Source organism: Acinonyx jubatus, chromosome C1 (assembly GCF_027475565.1).
Source record: "Acinonyx jubatus isolate Ajub_Pintada_27869175 chromosome C1, VMU_Ajub_asm_v1.0, whole genome shotgun sequence".
NCBI lineage: Eukaryota > Metazoa > Chordata > Mammalia > Carnivora > Felidae > Acinonyx > Acinonyx jubatus.
The window spans coordinates 102,618,256-102,635,016 of record NC_069381.1 but is presented as its reverse complement, the minus strand read 5'-3'; the positions used below and the strand labels follow the sequence as shown (position 1 = coordinate 102,635,016).

The window sequence follows — 16,761 nt, the reverse complement described above, 5'->3', positions numbered from 1 at the left end:
CAGACATCTGAGGGAGGCCGTGTAGGTTTTTTGTCCTTGGTCAGTTGATCTCTGTGTACAGGAATCTGGTCATGTCGATCCTGTACATCTTAAACAGAGCATAGTCCTTTCTGTACCTACTTCGTCGTCTCCTCAGGTGAGGTAGATTTCAGGTGCAAAGCAGATTTCGCAAATCTTAGCTGTCACATGCCCAGTGTAGAGCTAAGCAAGCAGATAATTCTAAGCTGTGAGATGCAGCAGCAAGGGAAATAGAAGCAATATGGAGTCGGACATGGTGTTTCTGTTACAAGGCTGGTCAGATTCTCCGGAAAGTGTTTCTTCACTCGCACCTGGACAGTGCGTCTGGCTGCCAGGATTCAGGGAATGGGGTCTGGATCAAACTTGATTCACATTCAGTTGCGACACTGTCACCTAATCCCTGTTGCCATGTCCTTCGGTGGCCTCAGTGGCCACAGAGCCCTTGCTTTACCGTTTCCAGAGGAGAACTTTTCAGTAAATGTTTTGTGATTTGAGCAACAGAATAGAATCTACTTTTAATGTTCACATAGCCTTGAAGCTGGGTTTCCAGCCTGGAACACCAATAGGGGTAAAAACAGAAGGGTTGGTTTGCAGTCACCTGGCTGTTGTGTCTAGTTTCATAAATTCAGTTTCTTTCGATACCGGATAGCTTCAAAAATTTTTTGAAATGCATCGCAGAGGTAACTCACCGAACTTGAAAGGAACCCTTTCCTTTGTAGCCCTAAATGTTGCGCTCTACACATTGAAAGGTAATTTTTTTTAATGTTTATTTACTTTGAGAGAGAGAGAGAGAGCGCGCGCGAGAGAGCGCGAGCGCGCACACATGTGCGCTTGTGAGTAGGGGAGGGGCAGAGAGAGACGAAGCGAGAGAACCCAAACCAAGAATCAGACCCTAAGGGGACTGAGCCACTCAGGCGCTGCAAAAGGCCTTATTTATTTAAAGAAAGGTACACAGGCGCCAGCAGCCTCCCAGACAGGTTCCCCGCCGGCCGGAGGTTCAGAACTCACACCCTCTGCCCCAGCAGGCGGGCACTTGGAGGAAAAGAGGGACAAGCCAATTTCACCCTCCTGAGGGTTGGCTGGCTGTATTGAGGAGGGGGCAAGGGCGAGGCATGGGCTGGAGGGAAGGCGCGTTCCCGTGACGTCACGGGTAGGGCGTGTGCTATGTAAATAGGGGAGCGCAGGGCCTGCTGTTTCGGTAACTACCGCTTAAATAGCGTATGATCTCGCGTGCTGTGGGAGCCATTCCAGGACTGTTGGTTGCAAGTGCGTGTGCTGCGTGTGGCAAAGTCTTAGGGAGGCTCGGGGGTGTGCGGACGGAAGTGACCGTGTGTAGAGAGTGTGAGGCGTGAGAGGGTGTAGTGGGGCGGAGGCGTCGGAAGTCATACTTACCTGGCAGGGGAGATACCATGATCAGGCAGGTGGTTTTCCCAGGGCGAGGCTCATCCATTGCACTCGGGATGCGTTGACCCCTGCGATTTCCCCAAATGTGGGAAACTCGACTGCATAATTTGTGGTAGTGGGGGACTGCGTTCGCGCTTTCCCCTGATTTTTCGTGGTGGCGAAGACAGAAGAAAATGTGCTGTTCTGCGTGGTGGTGTCTTGGCTTAGGCAAGCTGGTCTTGTCTTATCCGGTTCCGTGCATTGCCTAGGTGCTTTGAAAGCTTCTTACCTCGGGGTTTGCGTTTGTTTCATCTTGTGGGTTTACGTATTGGTGTTTTTGGGTATGGAAGTTCTGTAGTCCTGCGTATATTCAGGCCAGAGGTGTGTTTGTTATGACTATAACACGTGTGAGGGCAGCGTAGTGCACGCAGTTCGCATGAACCGGCGTGTTTTTTCGTAGGTGCTTTCTTTAGTGTACAGGCTTAAAGGAACTCTTTGTGGGTGGTTCGTGCTGGGTAGGCCAAGGCCATGGTGTACACACTTCCAAAAGCTAGGGAGAAACTGCTTGTACCGTGGTCCAGATTCGTTTCCGTTCCTAACATGTTTAGGCTACGCGAGGAAGCAGCTCTGCATTTTACACGTGTTATATTCTCTGCAAATCTGAACCGCAGTCAGACCTGAATCTTGGCCGGAAGCATTGTGATCCAACCAGAAACCTACACTAGAGAGTCTTGGGAGTCAAAGGTGACCAGTTTCTCCTCTTGTGAGAGGCTGCAACTAGGCTGCCTTGCTGCGTCCTACTCTTTAAATACCTAACCTTGCCTAAGACTTCATTTTTTAAGCGTTAGTTTCCCTGTTTGGTGTCTGTCTTGCTTTTTTACGCCTTAAAGCCGTTACTAGCCGATTCCAAAGACACTACCCACTCATCCTTCCCACCCCAAAGCAGCTTTTTCTATTTCTGGCTTTGGTTTTTCCCTTCCTTCCATCTCTTCTCTCAGGCTCTTTCTTGATACCTTTTATAGACACGAAAACACTAGCTCTCTCTCAGCCTCCAGTTTGCACCTGACACTCTTCAGTAGTGTGGCAAATTAGGAAGCTTCCTTAATAAGAGGGCAGCAAGAATTGTAAGTAACTTTTTTTTTTTTTTTTTTTTTTTCAGCTCTCAAGTAATTTTAGATGTTCCCTGTCTGAAAATGCAGTTGCGGTGGTATATCCAACTCCGGTTTATAAGAAAACCGACCAGGTCCAGTGTTGACAGTCGTGCACATTTTGCCAATTCCCAGGATGTCTTCTTAACTTGCTCACTTCTGATCCACAGTTGTCCTGGCAAATAGAAACTACTTGACCAAAAGCAAACGGCAGGGCCATGGCGGGCAGAACCATCAAGCCTCCCTGGTGGGTACCTCAGGAACAGCATTCAGAAGCTGCTGAGACCACTGGAGAGACTAGGAGCAGGAGTTGAGTTGGAGGTAGGGAGTAGAGTTGGGGAAGGGGTTGTATACAAACAAGGGCAGGTCCAAAGAAGACTAAAAAAGTACACTGGAATGCGTCTCGAGTATTGAGGACACTGAAAGTAGAAGATGAACCTCAAAAACAGCATGCTGAGTGATAAAAAGAATACATACTTGTTGCGACCGGCGCAACAAACACCGAGATCAGGGTCCTGAGGGTAGGGGAATGTAAGAAAAAAAGAGAGAAGAGAAGACAGTTTGGGAACAGGAGGGTCCCATGGGCTGATGGCCCAAGTGACGGCTTTATTGTTGCTGTACACAATCTTTTATAATATAAGACTCTTATGGATCAGGTCATTCTAAGAATGAACAGGTTTCACATGATCACTGCCAGCCAAAACATTTAGTTCTGTGTACCTTGTGAACTTTCTGAACGGGTCACAAGACCTTGTTGATAGATTGCTAGCAAAACACAGTTCCCATGTTTGTTTCTATTTGACTCGGGGTAGAAAAAGGGGAGGTAACATTACTGCCAACACCCGCAGACCACAGGCTTCAGGAATTAACTTTCTCAGCCTTGACAAGGCTTTCGTATGCCCTTGAAAGTGGGGGAATGGGAGGGGGAACCACCGGGTTGGCTGAGTCAACAGGGAACCGTTGCTCGACCCGGTCTCAGCCTGGCACCGGGGCCCGGCCTCCCACACATACTCTGTGGTTCCATCCATGTCAGTGTCTAGAACAGGCAAAACTAAGCCATAGTGACAAAACTAGATCATTGATTGCCTGGGACAGGAGGTGGTGTGGGGGATTGGCTGCAAACGGGCACAAGAAGACATTTTGGAGCAACAGAAATGTTCTTTGCTCTTGAACAGGGTAGTGGTTGCCTGGGTGCATCCAACTTGTCAAAACTCATCAAACTTGAAATGGATCCATTGTATTATTTACAAATTACACCTTAAGACTTTTGGTTTTAAAAACAAATCATTCCAATTTTAGTGTCTGAAGTGCAATTAATTAGTATTAGCCTTGGAAAGTTCTTTTAGAAAACTATCACTCATGTAGTGAACAGTCCCTCCATATTTGTTTTTTTTCTTCCGTGAAATTCATGCCCTATTAAACTCCATACTTTCAAATAAAAATAGGCTCTATAAGAGCTCAGTTTTTTATACAAGAATATTTGTAAATACATCCTCCCTATAGATTTATCAAATATGACTCCATTAGTAATTACCTAATGCATACAAAATTATTTTTTATTTTAAGCTGTTTCAAAATTTTACATATACGTATTTTGTGCATCATTTGCATTTTACCATTTGTGTAATTTTACCATGTATAGCTTTTGCAAAAAATGTAGAACAACTTAAAAATAGATTTGAAGAAAAATATGTAAAGATGTTAGAAGTAGTTAATTCCAGGTGGTGGCATAAGGATGAATGCTTATCTTCTTCTGTTTGTTTGTTTGTTTGTTTGATGCCCGAGGTGGGGCTTGATCTCAAGACCCTGAGACCAAGAGCCGCATGCTCTATGGACTAAGCCAGCCAGGCCCCTATTTTTCATAGTTTTAAACTTAAAAAATGAGTGTCCTGGAAGTGAAAGAACAGAATAGATATGAAAGAGGTGTGGGGTAGGTGAGAGGAAAACATGAAGGGGAGGGAAAACCTGGTTCTGGCAGGAAGTGTGTTTAAGTTGGAGAGTTTGAGGGAGCACTTGTGGGCATAAGAAGGGTTTGCGGGAGGCAGTGGGGTCATAAGGATGTTCGGATAGTTTGATGCGTGTTGCATGGTTCCTCCTAGGTGTTTTTTCAAAAGAATTTATATAGACGTAAATTTCTTGTCCAGCATTTTTAGCGGTTTTTAAAAGTAGGAGGCGTATAAACACTGTGGTTCTCAGCCTATCTTCTGGAGCCGGGATGTCTGCAGTCCAAATTCCTGCTTTCCAATCCCACTCACTGGCTGAGTGGACAGGTTGCTTAATCTTTCCGGATCTCAGTTTTCTTACATGGAAAATGAGGACAGTGATATGAGGTGGGCCTGTTGAAAGGATTCAATGGTTGGCTATGCCTGGGACAGGGCACTGTTCGTACAATCATTGACTGGTATTGGGGCGCAACACTGCGTAAAGACTGGATGTGATGAGAACTGATTTTATTTAAGTTACAGCGGTGATACTTTTCAGTGGCTGTGGGCCCTCCTAGGGACAGGGAAGTACTGCTCTCTGACCAACCGTAATCTCCTGGGCTGGGCCGATCTGGGAGTTTATCAGCTCATCTGATCAGCTCAATCAATGGAGAATAGGAATTCAATTCCTTGCTTCAAAAACACCCCGGTAATACTTCCAGTTTAGGTCTGTGAACCATCGACCTCAAAACCAGAACACTCTCTCATATCACAAACTGACTCAGAGACAAAGTGTGCAATTACGGGACGCGCCGCGTGACGTGCGTCGCGGTGCAGGGTTCAGTGGCCGCAGCCCGTGGCTTTCACCTTGAGGCCTGAGGGTGAGCCCGACGAGGGGCGGTGCTGGCCTGCCTCCCCCCGCCCCCCCCCCCCCCCCCCCCCCCCCCCCCGCCTCCGCGGCTGCAGTGTCCGTGCGAGCGCGCTGCTCTGGGAACCCGGCTCGTGGGTCCCAGAATCCCGAGTAGGCGGTGGGGGCGGAGCGCGGGGGACGCGGCTGCGAGGTGCCCAGGGTGGCGGGGGGCCCGCGGTACTTGTTTCCTGGACACAGAGCAGGATCCCCCGGTCGGAAACTGCGTCCCACTCGAAGAGTAAAAAAGCTACCCTGTCTCAGTTAAAGGGAAAGGTCCCACCGAGATTTGAACTCGGATCGCTGGATTCAGAGTCCAGAGTGCTCACCATTACACCATGGAACCGCTACAGAGAGTAATGTGCTATCCCTCACTAGAGGTGTGTAAATTATGCTTTAGCGTCCATATTCCCACCGATAATCCCAAGGTATTTCTTCTACTGACCCAAGACTAGAGTATAGTTGACCTTCGAGAGTAGTCAGCTCTCTTGCTGTCTCTCTGCAAACAACCCCCCCCCCCCCCCCCCCCCCCCCCGCCTCCGCCTTTGACTGATTTCTGTCCTGTCACTTGCACCTCAGAAAATAAGGTAAACGCTCCCTGGGCCTTGGGTGAGGGAAGAGCTCATAAACCACATATTCTGCCACCATTTACCCAGAGTTTCCTGTCCAGAGGTGAAAGTTTTGCACATAGTACAGTGATTTTCGTTTTCCTTGCCTCCACCCTTTTCCCATTGCCCAGAGAGGGCAGGGGATTGTCAGAGCAAGACTTGGGTCTTCCTGGGTCCTTGACCACATAGCATCCATCACGCACCAAAGCTACCGCTGACTCCTACATGTAATCTATAAAGATGTGTCAACAGTGGAGTGGTATTGGGAAGCAGGGGAATTTTCCTTTAATTTTTCATACACTTCTGGGTTTTGTTGTTGTAAGTTTTTCTTCTATTTCTATACCTGTTAGAGCTACAACGTGAAGTAATCAACCATGCTTTAACATTGACCTAAAACACTCAGGCACATCAAACCAAACTCATCTGCCGTGACTCAAAATCGACCACATACCATGGAGGCCATAAGGCAGGGCTCTGACTCCTATACAGTCACAGATGGTTCTTGGAGAGTTTGACCAAGTCTGTTTCATTCCAATTTCTCAATATATCATGACCTGGAAACTGCATGCTTTTAAAAAAAATCGAAGATGTATCAAGGTGCCCAAAGAGCACTCCTGACTGGGCCACAGGGAATGTGTACCCACAGTACTTACGCACAGTACTTATGTACACAAAATACCACCACACTAAATATTTACATGTGTAATGGATATAAATCCACATTACATCTCAAAATAACAATCTGTGTATTTCATTTCCCCTTTACCTCTTTTATTTTATCCCAAAGCCATTTCTTCCCTCACCCCAAAACACAGAACAGAAAAAAACTGACATCAAAAGGAAAAAGTGGCTGGCTAAACCACAGAGTCAGAAAGATGCCCAGTGCTCTGGAAGATGTATTTTGTTCCTAGAGACTGGATGAGGGTTGAATTGAGGAAGGAGGCAAAGGGGGCTACTCTTGTTATGAAGAGGAAGATTTTCCCCTCAAAGTTTGAGAAGACATAACTTCCTTCTGGAAAACGAAAAGGTTGAGCGGTAACAGCACAAAGCATTCCTCCAGGAGAACTTTAAAAGGAGTCAAGGTTTATGACTGCAAGAAGCAGAAATAGACTCTGGCTGATTTCAAAAGGAAAGAAATTGGTTGAGAGGATGTTGGGAGATCACAGAAGGGCCAGGAAACCTGGAGCCCCAGGCTCTGACTAGGAGCAAAGAGAGAAACAAATGAGGTTGGAAATTGAGAGGGCAGAGAGACTGTCCTTTGTGGGGTGTGAGAGCCCAAGGTCAGAGGCAGGATGTGTGGCAAGGTTGGGGGGAGGCTGTCGTGTTGGGGGCCAGTGATCAGAACTGCTGGAGAATGTAAGTCCTCCTCCTCCTCCTCCACCAGCTCCTCCGGCCTCTTCTGTCCTCCTCCCACTCTACTGCTGCACCTCACCTCTCTCCCCTCTTCCTCTCTTTCTCCTTATCCCCTTGCCCCAGCCCCTGCCGCCTCTTTATTGGAGCTGGTCTATACCTGGAACCAAGGGTTGGTGGGGTTTCTTGCTCCAGCATCAATGGTAAGTGACTTTTGTTTCAAATGACGAAGTGATCAGGTTTTGTGCCAATAGTAGCTGATCACGATCTGCATGCCTGTGCCACTGAGGCAGCCTAGAGTCTCTTGCTCTGCCCCCACTTTTTTTTTGGAGGGGGGTGGAGGGATGAACCCTTGGTGGAGGCCTGAGGAAAACACCTGAAAAGTAGCAAAAACCTGCTTAACATAGGAGCCTCTGAGATTGTAAAACGTCACGATAGCCCACACTTGGCCTTTAAGACGTGGTTAAAATTTCAGTGACTTTCCCCTTCACAACTTTTATGGCTGCCATCTTTCCTTTTCAGTATCTGCCAGAGATGACAGGGTCCATGTGTATGTCCCTCCTCTGAGAGGTTACTATGCTTTGGACTTCAGTTTACCCGGTGATCTTGCAACTTAGGTCTCTGGCAGGCTCAAAACAGGCATGATTTTGTAGAACATCCAGCTTTATCTTCTTGTCTGAGTGGCAACAACTTTCTCTTACAACTCTCTATATGTTAAGCCCATGTGGATTACACTTGTTTTGTGAAACCTTTACCTTTTCATCTGCATCTGGACTAATTTGCCCTCAGTACAACCACATAAATATCTTTAACTGATGACACCTTCTCATGAGGCCTCATGAGCTTCTAATGAGGCTCATTAGGTGGGGATAATGAGCACCTTGGAGATCCCTGTATAACATAGGCCTGTATATTTAGTGCTGAACAGAAACCTTCCTACAGGCCAGTTGAAACTTATAATTATCATCCACAGCCATAGTTGAGTTTTTGTAATGGGGCTCTTTCTCCTTAATTACCATACTTGCCTTCGTACAAGTTGGAGATTGGGGTGATATTAGGTCAGATTTTCCAGAGGGAGTTAAGCATTGCTGGGATTCCAAGTTTATGGTCCACATCAGGACTAGCAGAATGAAAATGACACTCTGGGCATGGGAAAAAGACAAAGAGACATAACGTTACATGGACACACCACATCTTTATCACCCTCAGAACGGTGGTCTCAATGAAAATGGGAATAGGGAATTGAAATCCTTGTTTTTCTAAGCGAGTGAAGTGAAAGTTGGAAAAACTGGCTTAGTTGTTTAAATGACTGTGTACTCAGACAGAATCTGAGGGTGCATGAAGTGCAGACTTCACTGAAACAGTTCTAGGATCTGAAGGTGATGAGAGGAAGCAATACTGAAGCTTGGTATGTTCTACTTTCCAATTATTTTTCATTTTGCCTGATTTTGTGGGCCCAGGCCCACGTCACTAAGGGAGGCAATGTCAACGTAAAAGACATGATACTCATTCCATTAAATTTGATAGTGCCTGTTCCTAGACATACTTTCACTTGCCATTATCTAGTCAGATTAGTGAACGCAACCTGATTCCTAGGTACATTAGTCAGTTCAGGCTGCAGTAACAAAATACCACAGGTTGGGGGGCTTAAACAACAGGCATTTATTTTCCTCACAGTTTTGGAAGCCAGAAGACCAGAGTTGGCTTCTTTTTTAAAAAGTTTATTGATTTGTTCTGAGAGAGCGAGCGAGTGGGGGAGGGGCCAAGAGAGAGAGGGAGAGGGAGAAAAAGAGAGAGAGAATCCCAAGCAGGCTGTGCACTGTCCGCACAGAGCCCAATGCATGGCTCCATCTCATGAACCATGAGATCATGACCTGAGCTGAAACCAGACGCTTAACCAACTGAGCCACCCAGGTACCCAGGTGGCTTCTTTTATTTATTTATTTTTTAGTGTTTATTTATTTTGAGACAGTGTGAATGGGGGAAGGGCAGAAAGAGAATCCCAAGTAGGCGTCAAGCAGGTTCCACACTCAGTGTAGAGCCCAAGGCAGGGCTGAATCCCACGACCCTGAGATCATGACCTGAGCTGATATCAAGGGTCAGATGCTCAACCAACTGAGCCACCCAGGTGCCCCTGAATTAGCTTCTAATGAGACCTCTTTCTGGCATTTGGAGAAGGCTGCATTTTCGCCGTGTCCTCCAATGGCCTTTTCTTTGTGCATTGAGAGATCTCTGGTATCTTTTCCTCTTCTTTTAAAAAATTTTTTTTTCAACGTTTATTTATTTTTGGGACAGAGAGAGACAGAGCATGAACGGGGGAGGGGCAGAGAGAGAGGGAGACACAGAATAGGAAACAGGCTCCAGGCTCTGAGCCATCAGCCCAGAGCCTGACGTGGGGCTCAAACTCACGGACCGCAAGATCGTGACCTGGCTGAAGTTGGAGGCTCAACCGACTGCGCCACCCAGGCACCCCTCTTTTCCTCTTCTTAAATAGACACCAGTCCTATTAGATTAGAGCCCAGTTCTTATTGCCTCATTTAACCATAATTACCCCCTCAAAGGCCTTACCCCCAAATACAGTCACTTTGAGGGGTAGGGCTTCAACATAAGGATTCAGGGTGAGAGTAGGGAGCACAGTTCAGTCCGTAACACCAAACAGGGACAGTCCTATGATTCTTTATCTGTCAAATCCTGTGATGCTTGCCTAGTGATGGGGCTAAGTGTTAGCAAGGCTGCTGATACCGCCTGTGCTATTAGAAAAGCAGACCTGAGCTGGAAAGCATGGCCACACAGAAAAGACTGTAGGTCAAACAATAGAGCACACGGTTGCGGGGACAAGAAGCAGTTTTGCTGGGGTGATGAAGGGCAATAGTGGTAACACTCCTATTTCTACCCTTTGATGCTGGACCCATGGATCCTGGCTATGGGAGAAACAGCACCGCATACTGGATGCCAATTCAGAACATGTACAGCCTCCTGGAGAATCTTGCTCAGCCCTTCAAGGTTTTGCAACCCAGTTGGCACTATAACTGAGTCTTCAGAAGGCCGTTCCACTGGTGTCTCAAGCCGGCTGCTTCAGAATGGTGGGGATCATGGTAAGACTAGTGAATCCCACAGCCAGTGCTGTACTCTATAAATTCTGTGAAGTGAGTTCCGTGATGAAAAGTGCATTAGTTTCGGGCACCTGAGTGGCTCAGTCAGTTAAGCATCTGACTTTGGCTCAGATCATGATCTCACGGTTTGTGGGTTCAAGCCCTGTGCTGGGCTTTGTGCTGACAGCTCTCTCTCTCTCTCTCTCTCTCTCTCAAAAATAAATAAACAATTAAAAAAAAAGAAGTGTATTAGTTTTCTTGGGTTGCCATAACAAAATACCATAGACAGATGGTATAAATAAACATTTATTTTAGTACAGTTCTGGAAGCTAGAAGTCCAAGATCATGGTGCAAGCAGGGCTGGTTTTTGGTGAAGACTCTTCCTGAGCTGCACCTGTGTGTGTGTGTGTGTGTGTGTGTGTGTGTGTGTGCGCGCGCGCGCGTGTACACAGACACACACACAACTCACACAAAGCCAGTTCTGTCTCTTCCTCTTCTTATAAGGACACCAGTCCTATTGGGTTAGGACCCGACCCGACCTCATATAACCTTAGTTACCTCCTTAAAGACCCTATCTCCAAACAGTCATGTTGGGAGTCAGGCGTCAACATATGAATTTGGTTGTTGGGGGCAGGGGGCAGGGGGCACAGTTCAGGTCATAACCAGAAACAGTGCTGTGTGGAATCACACAAGGCTGGGTAAGGCATTCTATAAGTGCTTGGATGGTGGGTTTGGCCAACATTGTGTGCAGGGAAGGCAAATCTGTGTTCAGAGTAAGTGTCTATTCCAGTAAGAACAAAGGAGTGTGCCATCCATGATGGAAGTGGCCCAATGTAATCAATCTGCCTTTTGGTAATTGGCTGATCACCCTGGGCGATGGTGCTGTACTGGTGACTCAGTGTTGGTCTGTGCTCCTGGCAGATTGGGACGCTCAGCAGCAACTGTCAAGGTCAGCCTTGGTGAGTAGAGGTCCATGTTGCTGAACCTGTGCATAAACTCCATCCGGGTCAGCATGGCCACTTCGTTCATGCGCCCATTGGGTGATGACAGGCTGGCTGGGGAGAGGCCGAGTGGTATCTGCAAAACAGGTCACCTTATCCACATGGTTATTAAAATCATCCTCTGCGGAGGTCACCTTTGGGTAAGCATAATTTACCCAAAGATGGAGTGTTTTCACTCCATCTGAGAGGTCTGTCCACATACTTCTTTCCAAGGCTTCCTTGTCACCAACTTTCCAAACATGTCTAGTAAAATGAACAGCCACGTATACTACTCAAAGCTCTGCACACCGGAGCGGTTGCCCTTCACTGCTGCCCTTCAGGGCTGTCCTGGAAAGCAGGTGCAGGGCTCCAGCTGTCCACTTTTAGGTGGAGCCTGTATATCATGCAGAACCATCTGTGAACCAGGCCCCAGGTTTCCCTTTCTATGGTAACTGTAGGGAAGTCCCCATGACACCCTAGGCGCAGGCTGTGAGGAGAGAAGGGAGTGTAGCAGGAATGGGGACTGCAGGTGTGTGTGACACTTCTTCATGTGGCTTCCTTGCACATTCAGGGCCTACTTGGACCCTATTTCTTATATACCACTTCAGTTCGATGATGGAGTGAGCCACTCATTACACTCGTTAATGTGACAAAAATGTTCAAAGGTATAGTATACATGATGCCCCAAGTCCCTGCCTTTTGTAAGTGCTTGACTAGGAGTTTCCAATGATAGTTTGCCTATCTCTATTGCCACATCATGCCATGGACGATGTTTCCATTGTTTCTTTTTTAAAATTTTTGGTGACTGCTCTCTAGTTTGCAATATACATTTACAACTAATCTAAGTCAACTTGTAAATAACACTAACATGCTCCACAGCTAGTGCAGGTCCTTATAACAGATGCGGTTTGAGCCCCACATCGGGCTCTGTGCTGACAGCTCAAGCCTAAGCCTGCTTCAGATTCTGTGTCTCCCTCTCTCTCTGCTCCTCCCCCACTCACACTCTGTCTCTCTCTCTCTCTCTCTCACAAATAAACATTAAAAAATTTTAAAAATTTTATAATAAAGGACTATAACGAACAACTGCTCACAACTCTGATAACTTAGATGAAATGAACCAAATCGTTGAAAGACACAATTTATCAAAACTCACACAAGGAGAAATTGGCCATCTAAATAGGCCTAAATTGAATCCATAATTAATAAGCTTCTGAAAACAAAACCAGACTTCAATAGTTTCACTGGTGAATTGTACCAAACATTTAAGGAAATGATACCAATTCTCTACATTATCTTTCAGAAAATAGACAAAGAAACATTTGCTGACTCATTTTATAAGGCAAACTTTAATACCTGTTTAAAAACTAAATTCAATCAAGTACATTTGAAGATCCAATTAACTTTATTATTAAACAATTCACGAATAGGGGCGGCTTTCCATCTCGCAAGTCAAGGGGAGCTCCATTGAGTTTAAACAAAAGTTTTTAAAGGGGGAGAGAGGGCATTATAGAAGAAATTGGGAAGAGGAGAGGAGGAGGAGGGAATTGGTGAACAAGGAATGTATTGGTTTTTTTTTCTTAAATTTTTTTTTAATGTTTTATGTACTTTTAAGACAGAGAGAGGGACAGATCATGTGCAGGGGAGGGGCAGAGAGAGAGGGAGACACAGAATCTGAAGCAGGCCCCAGGCTCTGAGCTGTGAGCACAGAGGAACTCACGAACTGTGAGATCATGACCTGAGCTGAAGTCGGGCTGAGCCACCCAGGCGCCCCAAAGAATGTATTGTTTAGGCAAGGTTGCCCTCCTACAGGGAGAAGGGGTCTATCAGTAAATTTCCTGGTATTGACCAGGAAACTCTGAGTTGACTGGTTAAAGATTACATTCTGGGGTGGGGTGAAAGTGCAGCTAGGTTAGGTATTAAGACCTCATTTACTGACCTGGGGGCCTTACCTTAAGTGATGCCATTCTGGGACTGTGGTTTTCTTTATAACAATTACCATCTTTTTTTTTTTTTAAAGTATTTTTTAAAGTTTTTTATTTTGAGAGAGAGAGAAGACAGAAACAGAGAACATGAGTTGGGGGAGGGGCAGAAAGAAGGAGAGAGCGAAAATCCCAAGCAGGCTCTGTGTTGTCAGCAGAGGGCCCAATGAGGGCTCGAACTCATGAACCATGAGATCATGACCTGAACAGAAATCAAGAGTCAGTCAAGGTGCCACGTCAAATTCCTGTTTTTTTGATCAAACTCAATTACACTGAGAGAGGTGATAAAAATTTAAGGCATTGGTACCACCCTCAGTTACCTCTTCGTGGTTCTCTGTAGCTTCTGTTGATCCTTTCTTTGGCACTTACAGGTCATGATGTTTTTATTTAACATCTTTGATACCACAGATTACTTCCATTAGAGTTGGAGGATGATGTCAAGAACGTTTCCCAGAAACCAAAGTAAGAACAAGGAAGTAAAAACAGACATTTAGTTCAGGAAAGTGGATGAGTTCAGGAGGTCCAAACATGAACCGTAGTGTAACTTCCCTCCTTGGTGAGTTCCAGGTAGAGACTACACCGGGTGGAATTGTCACCCAAACTTTATTTACAGCCAATAAGGAGATCATCGGAGAGAACTTCCAAAGCCTTGACTACCTGAGCAGGGGTAAGCAGGTTCTTTTTATTTAGGGTTAGGATGAATATTCAGAGTTTTGTCATTGCCTGTAAAGGCTGACATAAGGTTATGCAGGCGTACTTAAAAACCAAGCCTCCTAAGTGCATCTAATGTTACATTAGTGAAGACTTTAACATTTTAATGAAGGAGATGTAATTGTCTGGCAAGGGCAAGGGGGTTATGGGCATGCTGGATGGGGCCTTGGGTTCCCTATCTCTGGTAAGGAATGCAGTGTCTTGGGACACCTGGGTGACTCAGTCAGTTAAGCATCTTGATTTCAGCTCAGGTCATGATCTCACAGTTTGTGGGATCAAGCTCTGAATCCGGCTCTGTGCTGACAGCGCTGAGCCTGCTTCAGATTCTCTCAACCTCTGTCTTTGCTCCTCCCCTGCTCATGCGCACCCACCCTTCAAAAAAAAAAGGGGGGGGGTGCAGGGTCTTACTTTTGAAATAGTAGTGGGAGTTTTATTGTCTCTGATATGGTTAGGCTACTTCGTAGCCTGGTAGAGACGGTTAGTTTTTGCACTTTTTTATTCATTCCTTTAAAATCCTTAACTACTGAGAATCTGGCATTTCTTTTTAATTCTGACGCCTTCTAGGAAGGTTTTTAAGAAGTGTGCTTACGCAAGTAGAGCCTGTAGGGCATCATAGATCACGGAAAACAACCGAGGGCCTAAAATGACTTCTCTGTGTCACGAAAGCTACGTCTAGGCTTTCTTCTTCTGGGGACCCTTAGCCCTTTCTGCTTACAGAATAACATGTGTTCCAGAAAAAGACTAGAAAAAATTCAAAACACTCTCCCACACCTAAAGGTTGACAGTGAAAGGAATGAAATGTTCCATGAATGAAACTGAACCTTCAAGAATGGAATAGGTTTCGCCACCCGTTGTGAAGCTTAATGAGTTTTAGTAGATATACTCAGTGTATATACACAGCTCTTCTGTAATCCTAACCGTTGCACTCTCCACCCAGAAAGGCATTGTTTGAAGAAAGGTGTACTGGCGTCAGCAGCCTGCCAGACAGATTTCCCACAAACCCAAGGTTTCAAAACCCACGACCTCTGCCCCTGCGGGAAAAGAGGGACAGGCCCTTGTCTCTGCTCGCGCCCCCCGCCCCCATTGACGGGCTGTGTATCAGGGGAGAAAGGAGAGGGCAAGGGCGGGACGTGGGCGGGAAGGAAAGGAGCGTTCCCGTGACGTCACGGATAGGGCGTGTGTTATGTAAATAGGGGAGCGCAGGGCCTGCTGTTTCGGCAACTGCCGTTTAAATAGCGTATGATCTCGCGTGCTGTGGGAGCCATTCCAGGACTGTTGGTTGCAAGTGCGTGTGCTGCGTGTGGCAAAGTCTTAGGGAGGCTCGGGGGTGTGCGGACGGAAGTGACCGTGTGTAGAGAGTGTGAGGCGTGAGAGGGTGTAGTGGGGCGGAGGCGCCGGAAGTCATACTTACCTGGCAGGGGAGATACCATGATCAGGCAGGTGGTTTTCCCAGGGCGAGGCTCATCCATTGCACTCGGGATGCGCTGACCCCTGCGATTTCCCCAAATGTGGGAAACTCGACTGCATAATTTGTGGTAGTGGGGGACTGCGTTCGCGCTCTCCCCTGAATTTTATAGTACGAAAGATAGGCTCACTACTTTCTTGTAGGTGTTTGATTTCAGTTTTTTTTGGGAATGTGTTCAGGTCGCTTCCTTTAATTTATATGTATTGGTTTGTTGTAGTTTTAAGTGGTTTTTTTTTTTTGCCTGGAGTTTATATTTTTGGTGTTTTTTTAAGTAGGAAACTTGTGAAATTCACTTCCATACAATACCTAGTGTTCATCCCAGCAGGTCTCCTGCTCAATACCATTATCACGCACCTTTGTCTCCTACCCCCCCCCCCATCAACTCTCAGTTTGTTCTTGGTTTTTAAGAGGCATTTATGTTCTGGTTCCCTCCCTCTCTAATCTCTTTTTTTTTTTTTTTTTTTTTTTTTTTTTTATACTTTCTCTTCCCCATGGTCTTCTGAATTTCTCAGGTCTGTATGACTTATTTCACTTAGTATAATCCTCTCCATCCTTGACTTTTATTAATCAGAGTGTACTGAGTTCCAAGAGGTCTTCTAAAGGCTTTCGGTTTTCTGAGGGCTTTTCTCATTTTCAAGTACTCTCCTTGCTTCTTTGTGTAGTGGCACTCCAGTTTTCTCTTGTGGTCAGGATCAGTCATCCCACTCAGGAACTTTCTATTTGTTCCTTCTCTGTCGTGAGGAGCCCCAAATGGCCCGGGAGCAGTCTCAACGTACACTTTAACACAGCCATTATGGCATTTGTTGCTGAGAGCATTTCTCTCAGGAGCTGAGACTTCCAGGGCCCATAATTACAGAGGTGAGAGAGAAGCAAAACGTTTACTAGTGTATCCGCCACTCCCGTTTTGACCACTTGATTCCCAGACCTGGGAGAAACAGCACCATATACTGGTTGCTGATATAGTGTATATGTGTGAAATATCCAGATTCTCAAGGCATTGTCTTGTCATCCAGGTGGCAGTGAAACAATCTTCAAAAGCACATTCCGTTCCATCAGGCTACTTACTTCAGAGCAAATTTGGCGAGTGAGCGGGGGGCGGGGGCAGCAACTGTCACATGAGTTCTTGGTCAGAAGCAATGCTGTGTGGAATTCCAGGATATGGAAGAGGCATTGAAAGTACACACAAGATGATTGTTTT

The 16,761-nt window shown here is 46.1% G+C and overlaps 3 non-coding genes across 3 annotated transcripts; 2 read left to right on the top strand and 1 right to left on the bottom strand.

The window, feature by feature from the left end:
* Positions 1–1,402: 1,402 nt before the first annotated feature.
* LOC113597126 (U1 spliceosomal RNA) lies at positions 1,403–1,566 on the top strand. Its single transcript, XR_003417982.2, has one exon. It is a non-coding gene; the product is annotated as a U1 spliceosomal RNA (small nuclear RNA).
* Positions 1,567–5,652: 4,086 nt separating this feature from the next.
* TRNAQ-CUG (transfer RNA glutamine (anticodon CUG)) lies at positions 5,653–5,724 on the bottom strand. Its single transcript has one exon. It is a non-coding gene; the product is annotated as a tRNA-Gln (tRNA).
* A 9,777-nt stretch (positions 5,725–15,501) lies between these two features.
* LOC113596806 (U1 spliceosomal RNA) lies at positions 15,502–15,665 on the top strand. Its single transcript, XR_003417644.1, has one exon. It is a non-coding gene; the product is annotated as a U1 spliceosomal RNA (small nuclear RNA).
* Positions 15,666–16,761: the final 1,096 nt, after the last annotated feature.